The 20,633-nt window shown below is 43.4% G+C and overlaps 1 long non-coding RNA gene across 5 annotated transcripts in view; it reads right to left on the bottom strand.

The window, feature by feature from the left end:
- The window catches only part of LOC109569972 (uncharacterized), a 197,881-nt gene that overhangs the window by 18,560 nt on the left and 158,688 nt on the right, over positions 1-20,633 (bottom strand). For all 5 annotated transcript variants that reach the window (XR_011570821.1, XR_011570820.1, XR_011570822.1 and 2 more), the window contains one exon: positions 12,516-12,604. This is a non-coding gene — a long non-coding RNA (uncharacterized lncRNA). The remainder of the gene's footprint in view (positions 1-12,515; positions 12,605-20,633) is intronic.

The following is a 20,633-nucleotide window of genomic DNA, read 5'->3' as shown; positions in this document are numbered from 1 at the left end:
GTCCTTCTGAGCTGCTTGCAGGCTGGGAAGAGGCAGGATGGGGCAGGGCGGGTCAGTGGAGCAGAGTTCACAGCTGACTTTCTAGTCCAGGCAGTGTTTCCACGTGGAGAACAAATAGCTTTCACTCATTGTCACCCCAGCATTCTCCTTCCAGGAGCGAATATTACAGAGTTTAAAAGCACACTCAAATCAACATCCAAAACAGAAAAGGCCTATGCACATACACGTACACACACACACACACACACACACACACACACACACACACGCTCCTCTTTGTAAGAAACGTTTCCATGGAGATGAAACAGAGAAACAACACAGACGCAGAAGAGCCACTGAAACGGCTATAATTAATTTAAAGAATTAGAAACAATTAAAATTTGTATTAAAGCAAGTTCATTTGAACAAGGCGTAAATCAGGTGAGGAGATCACATCGACCATGCACAAAATAAAGCGTTGCTTTGGGGTGTTGGAACAGGCACCTTCAAAGGAGGGAGATAAATTAGTCACAGCATTCAAGAACAATAAAATGTGTAAACTAATTTATCTAATGTTTCTGAAGACAAGGCAATTCTCCCAATAATTCCACTTCCTCTAGTACCTTTCTGCCAGGTTAAAAAAAATAAAATCCAAGTGAGGATGGAAAATTATCCCTTATCAAGTGAGTGGATCCATGTTTCTTTGTCAGATACTGTGGTCACGGGTCACTGAGCAGAGAAGGGGACAGAAAGGACCGGCACTGTGGAGCGCCTGCTGTATGCCAGCCGCTCTCCCGGCATTTGTCTCATGACCCCCGCAAGCTCCACAAGGAAGGTATGAGTGCCGTTCCTACCAACAGGGACCCAGGTAGATTCCTAACTGACTGAAGGCCTCACTGCAACTTGGTAGTAGAGTAAGCGTTGACCTCATAGCTCTCTAGATTCCAAAGTCCGTGCTCTTGCCATCACATCACATCTTCCTGAAGGAAGAAACCAAAATGGTGCGCTCGGGACAACGGCAACAGGCACTGTTTTTGAGCACCTGCAGTACGCCAGGTCCTGAGCACCACAAATGTCATTTCACAAACATCGTTCGACTTGATCCTCACGAAGACCCTTCATTTCACAGAGAAGGAAACTACAGCATTCACCAAGTCCAACTTGCCCAAGACAATACAACCAATGACAAGCAAAACAGATTCACCCCCAGATCTGCTTAACGCTTTAACACCCTGCTCCCTACATTTGCTCCCCGTGCGTTAACTCCTATAGCACTTACCATTGCTACCACATGCCACAAACTGCTCCGGACTGGGGAGCCCTTGGCGGTGGCTGGATAGTCCACTGTTCCATCTAGACAACTGAGAAGAGCAGAGAAAACTTTTCTGAAGAGGCAGATTTCAAGGTGGATCTTGCCTGGGACAAGTGAGGTTTGAACAGGCAGAGCCCCTTCCTGTTCCCGAGACCTTAGAGCTGAGGTTGGAGGACCCCAAGATGAGGGCAAACACAAGGGATGTTTGCATGAGATAACCTGAAGCCCTGAGGGCTAGATGGAGAAGCAGGCCCGCTTGTCCAGGGAAGACAGGTCTGTGGCCGGGAGAGTGGCACCCAGGGTCACATCCTACGATGAAGTGAGGACATATGTGGAAGAAGAAGTCAAAGGTCAACAGCAGCAAGTCAGATGTGGGACAGAACCAGGAACAAGCAGAGAAGTAAAGAAAGCTAAGGCTGCCATGAAGGGGCAGGCAGGAGGAGCCAGCAGAAGCTCTCGTGTGCCAGCTAGCCATTGGCCAGGACTCTGCAGTACAGACATCCACATTGTTGCAATACTGAAGTGTGTCATACCAGTTATATTTCATTACTCCCAACCTCACGAGGGCTCCCATCACCTTGGCCACACCACTCCACCTCTGAGACCCCCTAGAGCCCCCTACACTTCAACAACTACCCTGCCGACATCTCCAATGCCCCAGCATTGGCACAACTTGCCAGCCTGGGCCACTAGTGGGTAAGTATTTTTGCATATCACCCCTTGCACTAAGATAAGGACTTATGAGAGTGACACGCTGAATCCTGACCACAACCACGAGATGGATCGTATGATCTCAATTTTACCAACACAGAGCTTGGGGGATTAAGCCACAGCATAAGAGCAGTGGCCGTGGGAGAGAAGGGCTAAGAAGCTGGCATGAGCTGAGAGGGGAGCCAAGAAAATGAATGGCTGGCATCTGATCTCTCACGGCTCAAGAAGCTGAACTTGGATTTATTTCCTTTGGGGAGAAATTCCATGAGTCACAGGGAAAATTCTAGACCATAAAATGCCTATGAAGAGGCTATCTAACTTGGTGCTTAATTAGCCCACTCCCTAGATACATTAAATACAGACAGCCACGTTCAAGAGGTAGATTTACTGATCAGATGAAAACTCAGATGAATAATGAAGGTTCCAGTCGCACCTACAGCAGCCTCCTGCCCGTGATTCCAGGAGGGAAGTAAGGGGTAATAAATAGCTTCCACCCCTCCTGACAGGAAAGACAAAAGGCCTGGCAGGGCAACTTGTGTCTCCAGAAATATTTCTTCCTCTCTGGGATTCATTAGAGCACACCAACGTGGTGCAAAAGCAAAGTGTATATCAAGTTATGATTTCCCAGAGAATGATTTCCTTTGCCTTGATAAACTACAGCTAAATGTCCAGACCACTCACCACAGAACAGTCTGAGCTGGGAGAAGTGGAAGCAGAAAAGAAGCCAGCCAGAGCTCAAGTTGAGGGGCGAGGGGTAGAAGGTGGAGCTGGGGAGGCAGGAGGAAGGGGGCAAGGACTCATCCACACATGGGATATGCCAGGCACTGTTTTTCATGCCTGTTTCCAATCTAGTGGGCAAGGCAACAATGTAAACAAATATAATCTCAGGCCATAAGTAGGTAGAGCTAGTGCAAAAGTCCTGAGGCCCAAATGCTCTTGCTGTGTTTAAGAAGCAGCAAGAAAGTCATCGCGGCTACAGTGGAGCATGTAAGGGGAAGAACGGGTGAGAGAGTGTTTAGGGCTGAACCTGTAAAGCTTCCCAGGCTGTAGAAAACAGTTTTGATTTCATCCAGAGTATAATGGCGAGGTTGAAGCTTTTAGAAGGTTTTAAGTTGGATAGTGACATAACCTGATTTATGTTTTTAAATCTCTCTCATGCTGGGTGGAAGGTGGATCATAATAGGCCTAGAAGAGACATCAGTTAGAGATTTTGCAATGTACATGATATCTGTTGAGGAATTATCATGTCATATGTTATCATGTATTAACTCATGTAATAATCTCCACATCACAGCTAAGGAACCAAGGCATGGAGAGGTTAGCAAGCAATGGAGCCAGGTTCTGAACCTAGGTCCCCTGTTCCTAACCTGCCGTGGGACACAGTCTCTCTGTAGCAATCTAGGTGAGAGATCATGGTGGCCAGGACTGTGATGACAACCTATAGAAGGGGTGAGAAATGGCTGGATCCCAGTTATATTTTGAAACTAGTACTGACAAGATTATCATCTTAATTAGATGAGACAAACAAAGAAAGACAGTTGGAGACCCTTGCTTCGAAAGTGCTGATACCAAAGTTCTAGTAAAAATAAACCACAGTCTCTAACTAACTGGTTCATAAAACTGAAGTTTCAACAGAAAGATTCAGAAACACAGATTCTAACACCTCACTTCACAGGTACTAGAGGAGGCAGTTCAGAGGGGGGCCCAGAAACCTGCATTTTTAAACCACTTCCCAGGTGACCTTGAGGGAGTGGGTTCCTGGGCTGGCATTGCGAGGCCCTGCACTTGGCTTTGACTCTAACTCTCAGGACGTGAGTGCTCAGAGCCCCTGGGAGGAGACAGTACCATACTTGCTGCAGATGAGGACCTCCAGGCCTGAGAGGGAAGAGCCTGACCCAGTTAATAAGGGGCAGCCCTGGGGACAGAGTCTACATCTTTTGATGCCTTGGTCACAGCTGTGTCCACTACCCCAGACCGACTAACCCCAATACCACTACCTGCTTTCCCTTATTACCCCTCATGCAGGACAAACCCTGGACCCTGAATGACCTCTAAGATCACGGGAAGAGCACCATACTCAGGTCAGTGGATGGAGGTTCTGCCACCTGCCAGCCAGGAAGGTCACTTAGGTCTCTGCACTCCCATTTTTCTCATTTGTAAACTCAGGACATTGAGTTCTCCTGCTATTGCTGTTGGATTCAGTAAAATAATGCTTGTGAAACACTTAGCAAGACCTTAATGTTAGTGGCTCTTTGGCGTTTTATTCATCTAGATCTCCTGGTTCCTAATAAAATGTATTTCTCCTACGGCATTTCCATTAGGATTTTGAAGCCTTTGCTTTTCCAAGATCAAATGCAGGCACTTTAGGAGGAAAGAGTGGCTCTATCAGTTACAGCCCGCCTGCTCAGTCGCTAAGTCATGTCCAACTGTCTGGGACCCCATGGCCAGTCTCCTTGGTCCACGGGATTTTCCAGGCAAGAATACTGGAGTAGGTTGCCATTTCCTCCTCCTGGGATCTTTCTGCCCCAGGGGTCAAACCTGTGTCTCTTGCATCTCTTCCAATGGCAGACGGATTCTTTACCACTGAACCACATGGGTTACAGAAGGGCATGAGAGGCCTGGGGGCTGGGTAACAGGAGGAGGGCACAGGGGGGTAGTGAGAAGCAGGGGAGGAACCTCATGGCACACACACCAGCCCCACCACAGGACACGGAGGATCACAGCGCGTCTCCAGCCAAGTGTCAAGTGCTCGGTGCCCACGTGGTGGCTGTCAAGTTCCAGACCAAGGGTCATCAAAAGTCCTTCTGTAAAGGACCAGATAAACATCTTGAGCCTTTTAGCCACACACACATTCTATTGCATATTCTTATTCTTCTTATTTTTTTTTTACAACCCTTTAAACATGTGAAATCCATTCTTAGCTGATAGGTTGTACAAAAACAGGGCCCAGGCCAGATTTGGCTTGCAACTCACAGTTTTCCTGCCATAGACCTCAACTCACCGAGGGCAGGACCATGCCTGCTGTGTGCACTGCTGGGTCCTCTGGTACCTTGAATACAGCAGCACTCAATAAATCATAGTCTTAGGGTTGGATTTAACTGAGGTAGTACAGGCAGCATTTATTATCCCCATTTGACATATGACAAAAGTGAAATCAGAAAGTCAAAGTGACTTATCCAAGGCCACACAGCTAGATACAGACCCAAGCCACATCACCGCCAGCCCACGCATGGCTGTTTCTTTCAGGTCACATTTCTGTAATGTGATGACACCTGTTTCATTGCTTCACTGGCTGTCACTCTGATCCCCAGTTGGTCTATCTCCCTCTGCCCTTGAATTTGATCTCAGGGTCACAGATGCCCACTGCAGCCGCGGGGGGAAGGCAGGGAGGAGGGGTCCTGCACTTTCTAGGTGACACCCAGCAAAGGTGTTTGTGATGAAGAGCCCATGTCACGCTCCTCTCCCTCCACCCAGGATCTCTCCGGAAATGAGTGCTTTTCGTAAGATTAGAGACAATGCGTCTCTCTTCTCCTTTTCAGGCTAAAAGCATCTGCCTCCCTCACAAAGAAGGTAGTGAACCAGTTATAATTACACACCATACACTGGGGAGCGTGAAAGTGACATTTAGCAACACTTAAGCCTCAGACATGTGGTGGTTGCAATAAACATTATGTAACTGCTGCAGCATCGATCCCAACAATTAATGCCAAAGAGCGGGGATGAAATGGTAGTTCTCCAAGAAACTGCCACAACCTGAGAGTAAAGCAGAACCCAAAATCTCTCCTGAAGACAGCTCCCCCACCTCCAAATGTTAAAACCGTCTCTCTTTTTCTGGTAATGTTTTCTGTCCCAACAATTTTCAACACAATTTTCCCAGGGTCCAAGGGACCGGAAAGCAAACAGGCAGACAGGGACCAGGAGTTTGTCTGGTGGACTGGTCTGCTTCCCAGGGCCCTCTGGTCTATCTAATCCATGAAATTAGTGAACTTGGGGAACTGCAAGGTCAGTGCAACTGGGTCACAGAAACCAAGGAGCAGGCCTCAGGAGACAGCCTGGGGAGGGTACGTGTCTGTCTTAACTGTAGGCAGGGCAGTCACGAGAGGGGTTATGATGAAAAGCAGTAGAGAAATTTTTGCATCTTGGAAAGAAGCAGAGAGACTGGGAGAGAATGAGAGTGGCTGAACTGTAGCAGTGGGGATGTGGAGAAGCCGACAGATCCAAGAAGTCTTTAAGAGGCGAACTTCACAGGACCTAGTGAGAGATAGGATGTAGTAATAGCACGGTTAAGGCTGATTCCAAGGTTCTGACTTTGGTAACTGGGAGGCTGGTGGTGGAGAAGGAAATGGCAACTCATTCCCGTATACTTGCTTGGAGAATCCTATGGATCAAAGAGGCTGGTGGGCTACAGTCCATGGGGTCACAAAGAGTCGGACACGACTTAGCAACTAAACAACAGCAACAATGATGATGGGTTGGTGATACTGGAAAGAGGGTTGGAGGAAAAAAATGTGTCAGAGTGTTGGGAACATTAATTATAAGGATGAGTCAGATAAAAGGGGAAAGTGGAAATATGACTCAGAAGAAATGCTGTGGTGAAGATACAGATATGTGAGTCACATACATCTAGCAAGTGACTGGTCAGAGCTGAGTGAGCTTCCTGGGGAGAAGAAATAGAGTAGTAGAAAAGAAGATTGGGCTAAACAACAAGGTCCTGCTATAGAACACAGGGAACTATATTTAGGATCCTGTGATAAACCATAATGGAAATGAATACCCAAAAACGTCTATAGAATATAACGGAGCCACAGTGCTGTACAGCAGAGATTGGCACAACATTGTAAATCAATTATATTTCAGTTTTTAAACAAAAAATAAAAAGAAAAGAAGACTGGGGACCCACTGGTTAAGGGGTGAGACAGAAAGGGGCTCCAACAATGGAGACAGAAGAAGAAACAAGCAGAGAAGGCAAAGGAGAAACAAAGAAGGAGGAGTGGATGGTCTTAGAGACCAAGGAAGAGGAGTCTTGGGATAAAAGGTACACAGCCCTGTCTGATGCTGAAGCAAGGAGAAGTGAGAGTCATTCATTCATTCGTTCCACAAAGATTTACTGAACAGCTACACTATGACTGGCACCCTTCCAGGTACTGAGAGAGAGCTGTAAAGCGAATATAACAGGCAAAACTCCCCACCCAAATGGAAATTTCATACAGGATGAAGAGAGAAAGCTGAGCAAACAAATAAGTATATGGTACATATACATATAAAATTAAGTGTATGTATTGGATTGAATAGTGATCCCCAAGAAGATACATCCAAGTCCTGACCCTTGGCACTATGAATGTGATTTTATTTGGAAATGGGTTATTTGCAGATGTAATTCAATTAAGAAACTCAAGATGAAATCATCCTGGATTTAAGTTGAGCCATAAATTCAATGACTGCTGTCCTTATAAGAAAAAGCAAAGGGCGATTTGAGACAGACCCACGAGGGAAAATACCACGTGAAGACAGAGGTAGAGACGGGAGTGATGCGTCTAATGAGAGAGTCTTGGAACGGATCCACTTCTGTGTCTTCAAATCTCTCTCTCCACAGAAGGACACAAGTCATTGGATTTAGGGTCCACCCTAGTCTAATATGCTCTCATCTTCACTTGCTTACAGCTGCAATGTCCCTATTTCCCAGCAGGGTCACATTTGTAGGAACTGGGTTGAGGGATTTAAACATATATTTTGGAAGGTTACAATTCAACCCACAGAAAAATACCATGTAATCATCTTAATAAGTGCAGAAAAAGCACTTGAAAAAGCACCCACTCATGGTGAAAACTCAGCAAACTAGAAATAGAAGCGGTTTTTCTCAGCCTGACAAAGGACAATTGCAGAAAACCTCCAGATAATATTATACTTAATGGTAAAACTCTGAATGCTTTCTCCCTCAGATGGGAACAAAGCAAGGATGTCCACTCTCACTTCTCCTCATCAGCACACTGGAAGTCCCAGCTGGTGGGATGAATGGATGAATGAATGCAAATTGGAAATGAAGTACAAACTCTATTTATACACAACCTGAGTGTCTAGGTAGAAAATCATATAGAATCTACAAAAACAACAAAAAACTAGTTAGAATCCATGTAAGTGATTTCCCCAAAGTCTCACAATATACAAAAGGCAATTGTATTCATATTGACTTGCGATGAATAATTAGAAATGGGAATTTGCAAAAATATTATTTATAGTAGCACCCCAAAACCATGCAACACTGAAGTATAAGACTAACAAAATATGCACAAGATCAGTATGCCATGAACTAGAAAGCACTGATGAAAGAAATAAAAAATATATATAAATAAATGAAAGCTATATTGTTCATGGATTTGAAGGCTTGGGGTTTTTAAGATACCAATTTTTCCTGGAGTGAGCTACAGATTCAACACATTTCAATCAAAATCTCTGCAGGAATTTTTGTGGGAATCGATCCTTTGATTCAAAAATGTTCATAGAAAGACAAAGGAACTAGAATAGACAAAACAACTCTGATGAACAAAATTTGAGAAATCACATTACCTGACTTCAGGACTTAGGATAAAACCATGGTAATCACAACAGTGTGGTTTAGGAGAACAGAATACACAAGAGTGGTGTGCTGGAGTCATGGCAGCTCATGGGAGCCACCTATTAAATTTTCGAGAGTTTTACAAGTTGGTTGGTGTCAAATTGGCTGCTTGAAACTGTCTATTGTGAGAATATTTAAGAAATAAACATCAGCAAGCACTACAAACTAGAACTCCTCCAGCCCACCCCTGCTCTTCTCCCCAAAGCCGGTTCTTAAATGTTTAGCAGCAGTCTTCTACATGTAGATCAAGGGAACAGAGCATTTAGAAATTGATGTACATATATCTGGGCAAAAATTTCAAAGGCAATTCAATTCACTGTCCCACACTGGAACAACTAGAAACCCATAAGCAAAAGAAGAAAAAAAAATAGAACCTCTATCCATTTCTCATATCATATAACAGAAATTAACTCAAGATGGAACACAGACCTAGATGCAAAAACTGTAAAACTATTACTTGAAAGCATGGGATGAAATCTTTATGAACTTGGACTAGGCAAATATTTACTAGCCCTGACACCATTTTGAGAAAATAAACTTCACCAAAATTAAGAACTTCTGCTTTTCATAAGACACCATTACAAAAATAAAAAGACAAGCTATGGTCAGGGAGAAAATATTTATAAATCACATACTTGATAAAAGACTTGACATGGAATACATAAAGGATTCTCAAAACTCAATAATAAAAAAGCAAACAGTCCAGTTTTTTTCATTGGTAAAATAATTGAACAGATGCTTTCAATGGGCAAAAGAATTGTGGCAGTAAGTACGTGAACATTAACCACTAGGGAAATACAAATTAAAACCACAACAAGGACTTCCCTGATGGTGCAGTGGGTAAGAATCTACCTGCCAATGCAGGGGACATGGGTTTGATCCCTGGTCTGAGAAGATGCCACATACCTCAGAGCAACTAAGCCCATGTGCCACAAGTACTGGGTCCAAGCCACAGCTACTGAGGCCTGCGTGCCTAAAGCCCGTGCTCTGCAACAAGAGAAGCCACTGCCGTTAGAAGCCCACACTCCACAAGGAAGAGAAGCCCCTGATCGCTGCAACTAGAGAGAGCTGAGCAAAGCAAGGAAGACACAGAGCAGCCAAGAACCAATCAGTAAATAATTGTTTTATTGAAAAGACCACAATGAGATAACACTATGCATCTAGTAGAATGGCTAAAATGATCTTTGTAATTGGTAATACAAAGTGCTGGTGAGGACATAGAGCAACTGGAACTCTCTTTCATTGCTGGAGGGGATTCAGAATAAGCACAGTCCCTTCCATAGTCCCTTTGGAAGTTTAAAGATTTCTTATGAAGTGAAACATACTTCTATCACATCCCTCCCAGGTGTCTGCCCAAGTAAACTGGAAACCTACATGCACCAAATAATCTGAATCTGTATGTGAATTTTTAGAGCAACTTCATTTCTATTTTCCCCAAATTGGAAAATACTAAATATCCCTCAACTGGGGAATAGATAAACAGCATAAAATATCTATACAACTGATCCTAATCCTAATCAGTCTCAAAAAGGAAATAATTGCTGATATACACAACATGAATGAATTACAAATACATGTGCCAAGTGAAAAAAGCCAGACTCAAAGGCTACACAGTACATTGTTCTATTTATATGACATTCTGAAAAGGCAAGGTACAGAGACAGAAACGAATCAGTGGTTATCAGAGCTGAGAGTAAGGGAAGAGGTAGACACAGAAAAATTATTTGGAGTGATAGAACTGTTCTCTATTGCACTGATGGTTAAACCACTGGATGCATTTGTCAAGACATGCAGAATTGTATACTAATGTAGGTAAATTTTGCTGTATATACATTATTTCTCAATAGAAAAAAATAGGAAAGGATCACTTTTGTCTTTGGGGTTCAGAATAGACTGAAGGGGCAAGACTGGAAGCAGGGAGGCCCCTGGGTGAGAGTGACAGGGCTTAGACTGAAAGTGCCCAGAATCTAGCAGTACATAGGCCATCAGAGACCCTGGTGGACACAGCTTCAGTGAAGGCACAGAGGGAGAGGCAGGCTGCAAGGGTGAGGAACGGAGGTGAGCATGTGCAGACAGCCCTGGGTCCTGGATCACAAACGACTCTTTCCAGACACCTACCTGAGAACAAACTAGTGGTTACCTGTGGGGAGAGGGTTAGGGGAAGGGGAAGCTAGGGAAGGAGACTAAGAGGCCCAAACTACTGGGTATAAAATAAATAAAGTATCAGAATGTAATATACAGCACAGGGACTGTAATTAATATTTTATAACAACGTTCAATGGAGTATAATCTATAAAAATATCAAATCACTACATTGTATATCTGACACTAATATGACACTGTCAGTCAACTATTCGGTAAGTCTTTTACGTATGAAATTTCAAGTTGTGAGCTTTCAAAGATGCAAACATGCATTTGCATGTCCAACCATGTAAGGTCTGTTCACGTGTCTGACATACATTGTCACATGCATGAATCCTCTACGAGTGTTTGTGCTTTTGTGTACTTTATACAGTACTATGCAACACCATATAGAGTACAATAGTACAATATTTCTGTTTCAAGCCCAGAATGTCCAGAAGCAAACACAAAAGTACCAGTGATGTTGCTGGTACAGCACTACCCAGATGGCACTGGATCATTTTTCCAAGAAGGTAGACAGAATTGAACCCAATCAGGAAGCAGAGCCTGCGCCATCAAAGTCAGGCCTGTGGACACTGCAGCTCGCCCTCCATCTCCTGTTGCTGACGATCCATCATCTCTTACCATCTCCCACCTCCTCTCCCTCCTCCAGTCAGGAACGCTTCCTGCCTGTTCACTCGATGCCAGCCCCTGTATGCCAGCTGTTATACTGTATTCCTGTGCTTTTCGAGGTATTGCACTGTAAGATTTTAAATGTTTCACTTTTTGTGTTTTTTTTATATATTATTTGTATGAATGTAAACCTAATACAGTATAGTGCTTATAGCCAATTGTGTTAGTTGGATACCTAGGCTAACTTTGTTAGACTTAACAAACAAATTGGACTTACAGACACACTCTCTGAATGGAACTTGTTAGTATATAAAGGACTTGTTATATTTCCACCCATCAATCAATCAACCAATAAGTAGATAAATAAACTTCTTGGACCTTTCCTACAGAATGAGCCCTCACATGGAGAAAAGCCTAGGCCTCTGGTGACCAACCATTCCATTTTGCCTGGGACTTTCTCAATTTTGACAAAGAAGGTCCTGCATCTAGAGAAACCACCCCATTCCTTCCCAGCTATACCAGGACATCTGATCACGTAAACCTGGTCCCCGACCTGCCCCAACTGAAGAGCTGTGCTCAGTTCAAGGCCCCGTGGTTCTTCCCTGCGGTAGAGCTGGCGTCCCTGCCTTCCACCCTGTCAAACTTCCGAGCTCCTCTCTGACACCACTCATCCAGGAGAAGGAGCAGGAAGGCTTGAGAGCAGAGCCACCCTCTGCTTTTCATGGCCCTTCGTTCAGCCATTGCATGAAGGCTCTTGGTCAGATGACTCAATAGCAAGAAGATATAAAAGAGGGATTTAGTCTCTCCCCTGCCTGAAGTTAGGAGCAGAGAACTTGGAACACACCTTGGCTCTCACTTCTGAAATGCCTCTCTTGAAACACACTCTTTGAGACGCTCTGCTTTGGTCTAGTCCATCACGATGTCTCCACAGCTGCGGACCTGAAAAGCATTCCCTCCTTCGCGTCTGGGCTTTGGTTGCCATCCCACTCACTCGCCTTGCGGATGTGTGTTTCTGCAACCCCGTAGTGCCCAAGGAGTCACGTGCCTTCCTCACACACGCCAGGGGAGGGATCTAGAGTCATGCTTGCAGGACCCGCACCTTGACATTAGACACGACCCGGTTTGAATCCCAGCTTTGTCACTTACCAGCACCCTGACCTTTGGTACCTTGCTCCTCCCATGTCCAGGTATTCCCTCTGTAAGGTGGGTATAATGAATTCCTCCTCAATGGATCACTGTGAGAAAGAAATTCAATGAGACCATGTATGAAGAGGGGGGAAAATCATCGTAACACTTGGAACAGAACAAGCGACAAATAAATGCAGCTCTTGGTCTTATAAAACGTTTCCAAATGCTCAAAAATAGGAAAGTGGTTAATACGTTAGGCTACATCATGATTTATTATTTATAGAATACTATATAACGAAGCCATAAAAAATAATGTTCTGAAGAATAGTTAATGGCACAGAAAAATATTCACAGTATAATTTTTTAAGAGAAAAAAATTCAAGCAATAAAACTCAGGCCTCAATTCTGTTCTGTAAAAAAAGTGTGAGTGTGTGTATTGTACATGTGTATATGGGGGGGAGAAAGAAATATGGAAAATGTTCACTGCTTTTTTTCTTTGCTAATGCTTTATATTCCTCTGTATTTTCAAATTTTCTCTGATGAACATGTATTACTCTCATAACAATAAGTGTTATTTTTAAAATTCAGTCATCAATTTTTTCATTCAAAAAATATTTTTCTAGTATACTCTATGTGCCAAGCAATACTCTAAACTCTGGGGATACTGTGATTAAAAAGTCAACAGGCAGGTTTTTCTCAAGGCACCACCTCGCTTTGCATTTAATTCTCCTTAATTGTTTTATGCACTAGTTTTGTCTCCACAAATAAATTAACTCCTTGAGGGAAGAAACCTTGTAATCCTCTTCTCTGTGGCCCTCCAATGCCACACTCCATACACACAGGAAGAACTCAACAGTGCATTTCATTTCAGTACTTGGGATTGATTGAAAAGTGGCCAAGTTTCCTAAAACCAGTTATTATGGGAGGATAAGAAGGGTTGCCTTCTTACTGGGGGCTATCTTTCCCTTTCTTCCCTTGTCCTGGGTGTGAAGGGGTAGAATATTCATGGCTGTCAGTGGGTTCTCCAGGAAGCAGAGGACTCTTACAGATGGCCTAGCTTGATGTCAGGGGAGCTTCTCTTTCTCCAGCCTCCAAAAGACACAGCCAACCTCCCCTTTTCCCATATTTAAGCAACTTGAGAGCTTAAATCATGTCCTCTTAGATCAGGACTTCATTGTTGTTTTTATAACAGGGGTCCCTTGGACAGTTTCATGAAGTTTGTGGACCTTTCTTAGAATACAGGTTTTCAATGTGCAAAATAAATATGCAAGGTTACCAAAAAAAAGAAAAAAAAAACTGCTGCTGCTGCTGCTAAGTCGCTTCAGTCATGTCCGACTCTGTGTGACCCCATAGACGGCAGCCCACCAGGCTCCTCTGTCCCTGGAATTCTCCAGGCAAGAACACTGGAGTGGGTTGCCATTTCCTTCTCCAGTGCATGCATGGATGCTAAGTCACTTGTAAATATACCAAAATGCAATTGTTTTTAAATATATTCATTATATAGTGATAAATTTGATACTCTGTATGACATTAAAAATGAAACATTACATTTGAAATACAGTCGAGGTAAACCTTATTTTTTAATTATTTCTTTATTTTGGGTGGTGCTGGGTCTTGGTTGCTGCAGGCTTTTCTCGAGTTGTGGAGAGTAGGGGCTGGTGCACAGGCTTCTCACTGCACTGGCTTCTCTGGTTGTGGAGCACGGGCTCTAGGGTGCACAGGCTTCAGCTGTTGTGGCACACGGGCTCTGTGGTTTCGGTTCCCGGGCTCTAGGACACAGGCTCAATAGTTGGTCACACGGGCTTAGTTGCTCTGAGGTATATGGGATCTCCCAGGATCGGGGATTGAACCTGTGTCTCCTGCATTAGCAGGTGGATTCTTTACCACTGAGCCACCAAGGAAGTTCAAATTTTAATTTTTAAAGACATACCCATATGAACACTTTTTGCTTACCTAGAATAAGAACATAAGATGGTAGACTGGTCTTTGGCAAAATAAACACACATCCTGTCGAACTCCAACTGATTTTTTTATGGTTACAAAGTTGAAAATCCAATCCTCAAAGATACAGTGTTGAAAATGAAATTAAAGCTTGTCAGGAACTTCACAGAGTAGAGATAATTGTCTCCCAGAGATCAGGATAACTCTTTAAGGCTTCTCAGTGAAACTTTAGTTATAGCGGTTATTTTGGTCCTAAGATCAATGAATTCATCTTTGGCTAGCTCAACATTGTTGATTCAGTTTATATCAGAAAGAAAAAGAATGTGACTCTAGGGTTCAATTTTGCTACCATCAAGACAGAAATAACTTTTGCAAGAGTTCTAAAGTGTTTCCAGGTGTTTATAGATTACTCTTTTCAAATAAATTGACAGCATATTGTAACTCAACTCCACGGAGGTTAAAGCACTTCCCCCAACATTTGAAAGTTTGAAAGACGTTAGCCTCATATCAGCCAAGAAAGCTCGTAATGTTTTCAGAAGCATTCATAATAATGATATCAAGGCCTTGAATTGAAAGAGTCATTTCATTCATATGGTTAAAAACATCTGCCAGGTAAGCCAACCAACGCACAGACAAAATTCTTTCAAAGTGTTCCCAGAATGGATTTTCTTTTTCTTTTAGAATAAGTAAAACTTTCCTCTTGAATTCAATGGGCTTCTCTGTGATAGAGAAGCTCATTATTTTCTGCTATGGTTTCTTGATAAAACCTGTAAGAATACTGATTCAGAGACTGACTTTTGATAAAGTTGATGGCTTTTTATGGCTGTCAACAAAACTTCCCTCAGGATTTTGGGAAAAACCAGAATATGTCTATTAAATGCAGCAAGCGATAACAATATAAGGTGCTCCCTTTTCCACTAACGTAGATGCACAACTAATCATCACAGGAGGTCCCATGCAAAGATCAATAGATTTTCTGTCCAGTTGAGTTTGTTTGAAAAAAAAAAAAGAAGCTACACACACCATCTCCAAAATGTCAGTGGTCTTTGTAATTTCCAAGTCACTCACAGAACAAGAATTCTTTTTCGATGTGGGTCATCGTGAACAAAAGAAGCAGGTAGCTGTATTGTAAGATGCTAATAGTTCCCTCCAGTGATTCGTGGAGGAGAATGACAAAGCTGCCAATTCCTCCGTCACCCACTTCAAAATACTCCACCAGTTCTCCACGGAAACACCTCCCTTGACCCGAAGAGCCACTTCCAGTCCATTCTGCGTTCCCAGCTTTTGTGATTTCAGGTTTCCCCAGTCACGTGAGGCTTTTGTTTAGCACTTGGTAAGCAACTTCAAGAACTCTTCTGGAAAAGGTTTCCAGGAAATGGCAAATCCACATTTTGAAGTATCTATCCTGTGCTGTGCTTAGTCGCTCAATCATATCGGACTCTTTACAACCTCATGGACTGTAGCCCACCAGGTTCCTCTGTCCATGGCATGTCCCAGGCAAGAACACTAGAGTGGGTTGCCATGCCCTCCTCCAGGGGATCTTCCCAACCCAGGGATTGAACCCAGGTCTCCCACATGGAAGGTGGATTCTTTACTGTCTGAGCCACCAGGGAAGCCCTTGAAGTATCCTACCTTTTTGAAATTGAGGTTCTTCATTCACATACACACAAAAATACCTTCATTTTATTTAGATGCATGTTTTAGATGGGCAGACATGATATATTCTTTCAGTCTTCCTGACTTCAAAATTCCTTTTGCAATAATTTCTCCACAAAAGTAAAGAAATCATTGTGATCTTGTGTCCTTTTGCTTAATTTATGTAAATGAAACCAGGTACATAGTTTTCATAGACCTTCATTTCTTTGCCAGCTCGAGATAAATTGAGTCCATAAAAAAATAATAAAGTTAAAATATTTTTGTTCCAGTGACATTTTTTGAAATATAATGTTTTCTTTGTGGTTCCTAAGTGATTTGTTTGATAAATCTACCTAGAAGTGAATTATTTGTATGTTAATTAAGTAAAGTATAAAACATTCATTACATTTTATGACAAGGAAGGAAGGCAGGTTTTATGATTAGTCAGTGTTTGTACTAGTAACATCTTTTCACCTTTGTGTGGACCAGGGCTGACACCGGCTGCTCAGGAGTCCTGATCTCCCTGGAATTTAGCTACTGCTTCATGTGAAATAATGGTTCTCATTTCTCATATTGTCAATGTTTCCCACAAATGTATTTTTAATGTGTGACATTTTCACAAAATAATGATACAAGGACAACATGCATATATATACTATGCAGATAGGACTTTACTTCACAACACAGAGAGAATGTGCAAATGGAGAACAAAAAAGAAAAAGAAAGGACTATGCTACTCGGAGAGCTTACTACACTGCCATGATCTGCGTCACTTGCAATCTGTTAGCAATCAGAAGCTGCTTTAAGTATCACACTTTGACAGTCAGTGCAGCCACCAGACATGTTTGAACTCGTCTATGTCACCAAAAGTTGCATTCCCAAACAAGAGGAAAAAACTCATGTTAAAGGGACTCAGATTTGCAAAAACTTCAGCAAACCATGAAAACGATTCAACTCCTATGCACTGATCCACAAACAATATGGTTAAGGACTATTGGACTGCCTTGGGTCACCCCCATGAGAATGTGAATTCACGGCCCAGAGGCCGCCCGCCCCATACACAGAGCTGCCAGACAACAGAGGTCACACTGGAGGAGAATTTGTCAAGAAGGATCCCAGGCTTCCAACAGTGACTAATAGCTCCTATAATTTTAATACAGTGATCGGCGTGAATGACATTGCCAGATGTCTACCACAATTGTGATATCATATGAAAATATTTGTGATTTCTATTAATAACAAAAATCACAGGTCATGCTAATACTGCCAGTCTGTTGCCACACTTGTCATTGAAAGAAATGCTACATTTCAGATAAAGGATAGTAAAAATGAAACTGTAATTTCTGTCTACCCAAGAAGGCCCTCTGACTTCAATTCCACAGACCCTGTGGGCCCATCGATCCAGTTAAGAACTTCTGTTTTCTATGGACCATAGTGGTCCAAGAGGGTGGTTTCCAAGTTTCAGATAAGAAATCTGAAAAAAGAGCAAATTTTGATAATGCTAAGTTTATTAAATGTAAAATTTTTTTCTTTGATTTAGAATGTTCTTTTGATGAAATGATAAAGACAGCAGGTGGTAATTGTTTAAATGTCTTTACAAGGTAAAAATTAAAAGTGGACGATCCTATTACCAGTTCCCACATGTGCTCAATGTACTACCTGTGCTCAGTCGCTCAGTCATATCCGACTTTTTATGACCCCAGGGTCTGTAGCCCACCAGGTTCCTCTGTCCATGGAATTTTCCAAGCCAGAATACTGGAGTGGGTTGCCATTTCCTCCTCCACGAGATCTTCTCAACACAAGTATCTCCTGTGGCTCCTGCATTAGCAGGTGGATTCTTTACCGCTGTGCCACCTGGGAAGCCAGTTCCCACATCCACTCCCCTAATGATGTATTTGTTGGTCTAAGAAATGCAAAAGCTGGGTCTCATTTGTCCACGACCTCATGACAAACCCAATAAGCCCGAATATCTCTTCCCCTGAACAGAACCCCAGATTAGTCCACTTTTCCAATCCTCACCCCACTTCTCAGCTCTGAGCAAAACCCTGAACCATCTAAGGGGTCAGAGAAAACCCATTGTCTGAGCAAAGATTGATTTACTTGGTGGAAACATGACTCAGTCTGGCCAGTTGGGCCTGACAAGGATGTGGCTGTGACTGGGTGTCTGGTGTCTAGAAATGCCAAGGTGATCTGCCTCCACAAGGGAAGGCAGCTTGGGAGCCTTCCTCAGCAGAGGGAAGAGAAGAGAAATTGGCCCCTTGCTGGCATTGCAGGCCTGATCCCACCGTCCGGGAGACATACCACCGCTACACTTTCTGCTATGTGACATGGTTCCTAATTGTCCACGACCTTTGAGTTGGGGGATTTGTCTAACTTGCAGGTGAAGTCATCCTAACTGACCCAGCTAGACACTTTGGGAAGCTTTAGGAATGAGCATTACCCCTTAAAAACAAGTTGCCTCACCAGGGTCCAAAATGAGCCTGCCCATCCCTATCTCTGCACGTTGTCTTACCTGCAGCCCTAACTCTAGCCATCCTCTCCCTTGTCTTGCTGATTTGACCTCCTAAAAAGCCCCCCTAAAGTTTCCTATTCTTTCCATGTCCACTGCCAACTCTAGCCCAGCGACTGCTACCTCTTGTACAATCTACAAGATTGGTGAGCACCATTAGGGAACAAAAATATACTTATGAAAGACAAAGTTTACATATTTAATTTATAGGTATCATATAAAAAAGCATACTCTGCACATAATATAGTAGTGTGAATAAAATTTCACCATGCTTTCCAAATAATTTCAAATTAGTCAGCTATTTGATTAAAGAAATGGAATATTAATAAATTATTGCAAGTGGTACAGAAATTAAAAAAAAAAAGGACTGGTGGGCATAGCCCATCAACTGGGTTTCCTGTTCCTACTGGGGCCTCTTCCATACAGCAGCGAGTGATTTTGTTTTCATGCTCCTCAGTTCACATTACTTTCTTGTTTAAAACCTTACAGTGATTTTCTGTTGCACTTAGAATACAGTGCAAACTATTTAAATTACCTATGAAGTCCAATAGAACTCTCCATACCTCCCGCCTGGCTCCCTTACCTCTGCCCTCTCAGCTTCAGTCACACGGGCCCTCCCACACTTCCCCTCCCGTTCATCAACCTCCAGAGTCCTGATCACAGGCACGGCAGCTTTGTGTGTAAGCCCTAAGCCCCCAAATGTGATGTTGTTAGCAGGCGGGGCCTTTGAGTGGTGATTAGGTTTAAATGAGTTCATGAGAGTGGGGCTTCCCTGGTGGCTCAGATGGTAAAAAAATCTGCTCGCCAAGCCAGAGACCTGGATTCGATCCCTGGGTGGGGAAGATCCCCTGGAGTAAGGGAATGGCAACGCACTCCAGTATTCTTGCCTGGAGAATTCCAAGGACAGCGGAGCCTGGCGGGCTACAGTCCATGGAATCACAAAAAGTCGGACAGGACTGAGTGACTAACACTTCTTTTCTTTTTTATGAGAGTAGGGTCCTTATGATGAGATTAGTGCCCTAATAAGAGGAAGAGACTAGAACTCACTCACTCTTTCTCTTTTTCCCCCTCTCTCCCTCCCTCCCTCCCTCTCTGCTGTACAAAGACATAGCAAGAAGGCAGCCATCTGTAAAGCAGGGAGACAGACCTCACCAGACATCAATCCTTCTGGCACCTTGATCTTTGATTTCTCAGCCTCCAAACTGAGAAACAAATGTTGGTGGTTTAAGTCATCCTGTCTGTGGGATTTTGTGCAGCAGCAAAAATGGGCTGAGACAACTCATCAAGAGTATCGGCTAAAGAATCAGAGACCAGCCTTCATTACAGTTCTGCCGCTGACTGGTGCGCTTCCCTGAGCTGCGTACACGACGTCTCTAAGCTTCCATTCCCCATTTGTAAAATGGGATAGCAAGAGTCTAAACTACATGGAGTTGCCATGAGGATTCAGTGAGATAATATATGTAAGGCTTTTAGCTTTTCATAACATTCAGCAACAAGGACCTTTATTTTTGTTTGACTTGCTGTCACAGAACTGAAACAGAGCCTCAGAAATTACATAATAAACAATCTGATTTAACAGATAAGGAAACATGCTCCAAGGAGGCTCCAACGGCAGAACCTTCAGGAGCCAAGCTGATGATTTCCCCAGGAGCCATTTGCAGTGTACCCTGGCTCTCTGCTCAGACAGCTCAAGGCTCTCTCAGGGCTGAGAAAAAAGTATGAAGGAGGAGCAGACAAGGGCTTCTTCCGTTCAGGCCCAAGGGGGATTGGGCTATGGAGTGAATGTGGAAAGGACCAGATGAGTGCTTCTCTGCCCCAAGAGAATATCCATTCCCCCAAGAGCATGAAAACACACAGCCCAGGAGAATGTCCTAATTAATACAGAACCATCTGTCTTTTTTTGCAGAGGGGGCGAGGGGAGGGCTTCCCTGGTGGCTCAGACAATAAAGAATCTGCCTGCAATGCAGGAGACCCTAGTTCCATCCCTGGGTCAGGAAGATTCCCTGGAGAAGGGAATAGCTACCCACTCCAGTATTCTTGCCTAGACAATC

This window comes from Bos indicus, chromosome 15, assembly GCF_029378745.1.
Source record: "Bos indicus isolate NIAB-ARS_2022 breed Sahiwal x Tharparkar chromosome 15, NIAB-ARS_B.indTharparkar_mat_pri_1.0, whole genome shotgun sequence".
NCBI lineage: Eukaryota > Metazoa > Chordata > Mammalia > Artiodactyla > Bovidae > Bos > Bos indicus.
The sequence above is the reverse complement of the archived record's forward strand: the minus strand, read 5'-3'. Positions and strand labels throughout refer to the sequence as shown.